The sequence below is a fragment of the Dipteris shenzhenensis genome, chromosome 25 (genome assembly GCF_047967505.1).
Source record: "Dipteris shenzhenensis isolate YYH24624 ecotype China chromosome 25, Dip_SZ_1.0, whole genome shotgun sequence".
Lineage (NCBI taxonomy): Eukaryota > Viridiplantae > Streptophyta > Polypodiopsida > Gleicheniales > Dipteridaceae > Dipteris > Dipteris shenzhenensis.
Window position 1 is genome coordinate 3,210,917 of NC_141620.1, and position 2,965 is coordinate 3,213,881.

Here is a 2,965-nt window from a genome sequence, read left to right on the forward strand (position 1 = left end):
GTATAATTAACATTCACAAAAGAAGATCATCCAATCTTTACAATTTGTCTTTGCATACATTGGTCTTTGCTCAAATTGACTTAATCTGTTACTAAATTAAATCATCTAAGAAATCATCAATAGACAAAACATCCTTCCCACTATTGTTCACAGGCATTTGAAGATTCTCTTGTGCTTTCAAGATTGTATTCTATTATTTTGACCTTACTTCTTTTATTTATAACTTTTATTGTGCTCCAACTCCATACTATCGAATCCACATGCTCCCAACAGTCCTCATCCCCCATATATCGCCACTCTTTGTTCCAGCAATTAGCATATCGTACTGTATCACTACATCTTCCTCTATGGATAGGACTCCAATACTGCACAAATACCTTCATATAATTAGTGGATGCCTTTTCTATGTCCACATCTGACAATGCAACACCTAGCCAAATGGGGTATATATTGTCACTCAGCCTGACCAAAATGAAATCATTTTGTTTCACATCCACCTCTGGTTTGAATTCTTCTCTTGGCTTATTTTACATGTAGGGCCACAATAATGGTCCTCTAGGTCTTCCAAGCCCATAGTCTCATCATCTTCTATGTCCACTCCATCATTAACCAAGCTATCTTTCCATTGGCTCTTTGGCCAAAAGTTCTTGACTAAGTTTCTCATGCTGTACAGTGGGCTTTTCCATGCAAGAAATCAATGTCTCCCAATAATGAATGATAGGTGCTATCCACTTTGAGTATGAATCCCCACCTATGTTGTTACCAAGATAAGATCTCCAATATTCCACATGCTTCTTGATTCCCCAAATTATAACATCTTTATCATTCAAGTATGTTCTTATAGGAATAGCATTGGGAATTCCTGATGGTAGCATTGCTCTACCTTTTGCATCATGTTTCCATAATTGAATACCTCCTAGTGGCTTCCATTGACCTGATTTTGGTGGATGCATCATATATTGGAACACTAGACCACCATCACACATGAAAAACTGAAACTGCAATGGTTTTGAATGACCCACTAATGCCTCTTTTCCTTTGCACAAGTATCCCTTTACAAATGTTTTGAAATCAGGAACCTCTTGAATTACAAATGGGATGGACGAGAGGTTTGGCATTCATTGAAAGATTGCATCAGATGAGGAAATGTGAAAGTACAACTCGTTCTTAGTTTCTCTGAGAATCTACTAAACAATGCATCAATGTCCTCATGTGAATGTCCCACCATCAAGAACCCTAGTTGGATCTTTTGAAAGACTCCACGTGCAACAAGCAAGGATAAAAATGCAAACAAGTATCTATTTTTATTCTCGGAACCACAGTTGTCTACCTGTAAGAGTAATACTCGTGGAAGTTCCTTGTACCTTTACTGGATGAAGTTATCCTTGAACTTGTTATAGCCTGAACATCATATTTATTTAGTTCTCTTATTGAAAGTCCATCTTCATGCATGTGGCAGTCTAATGCATCTCTAGACGTCAATGTAGAGAATAAATCTTGACTTCTACTACCATGCTTATTTGAAAGATCACCATACATGTGCTTGTCTAACCTCTCAAGGTTTTGCAAACATAGTGACAACGAACCAATAGTGAAATTAGGGTCATTCTTCCAATTCTGTAAAGAGAAGTTTCCATATGCCAATTGCCCATGTCCATGAGTGAGCATCCTAGTTAAGCCTGCAAGAAGTTGCATGATATGATTCAATGATTTTGGTATAGGTTGTAGCCTTGGTATGCAAGTTTTCATTTGATCCATCTTGCCGTGAATGATGCAAAGATTCTGCTTTGGGTCCAACTCTGAAGACAACCTCCATGCATAACATAAACTTCTGCAAGACATTTGCTGCAAACTGTGTGCTCGTCTCTTTGGTAACAACCGTTCTCTCTCACTTTCTATCTTTGTTCTTTCTAGCTTCATTTTAAGTTTAGAGCAAGTGTCACAATTGGAGAATGTGCTTGTCTTTGATAGACTAACTTGTTTGAATACAGTTCTCCATAATCTGCTGAATGTTGACCTTGACAAAGGCTTGTACTTTAGCTTTTCCATTGTTTTGTTGACTTCTTGCCAAATATCCACTTGCTTGTATATGGACGGGATGACCATTTGTGTCTCATGTTCCCCTGTCATCATTGTACGACTTTTATGGGGCATTTCATCTGCATTATACTCAACAAACAATTGAATCATAGCTTTTCCAACCTCCACATGCCTCATTCTATTTCATATTTTCTCCTTATTTCCATGCATAACATTTCACACTCCAAGATCATATTGATTCTTATACCTATAGAAGGTTGTCTTTGGAATTCCTTGTATTGTGTACCAAGCCTTGCAACAACAAACATTCATGTTTCCTATGAAGAACGTCAATCCACTTGTATGGCCCTCAACCCTCTTGGATGTTTGTAGGTTGTTGTAAATGTGATTCACGTGATCAGCAAAACATTGACCCCAGTATTCTTGTTGCACATTCAAAACCATTTCTCAATCAGCAACTTGACATCAATGTCTTTTACAACAATCAATAGTTGCAACCCTTTGAATAGCCCTGGGGGTAGTCTTCATGGCCAACCGTGTTTCACTTTCATTCTTTTCCTTCTTTTTCCTATCATCTTATATGGACGTTTCTTTTTGAGACGTTTGATGTTTGCCCCATGTAAGTCATCAGTAGAAAGGAAAAACTGTGCAATATTGTCCTCATTTTCAAAAGTTTCTCTTAGCAACAACCTACTCCCATCCTTGAATATGAGTTGTTCAATTGGCCATTTTAGCAATTTCACTTGAAGACCATCCTCTATAGACTGATTACTAGCACCATCTTGCGTAATCACTTGATAAGTGGCTATCCCCAGGTGATCATCCCCTAACTCTTTAGAATCAATTGCTTCATATGGATGCACAAGAAGTATGTGACCCTCCCCTAACTTTGTTTCCAAATACTTTTCTCCCTACCCAATCATCT

At 37.9% G+C, this 2,965-nt stretch overlaps 1 pseudogene; it reads right to left on the bottom strand.

Moving 5' to 3' along the window:
• Window positions 1–759: 759 nt before the first annotated feature.
• Window positions 760–1,842, bottom strand: LOC147885315 (uncharacterized; annotated as a pseudogene).
• Between the last annotated feature and the right edge of the window lie 1,123 nt (window positions 1,843–2,965).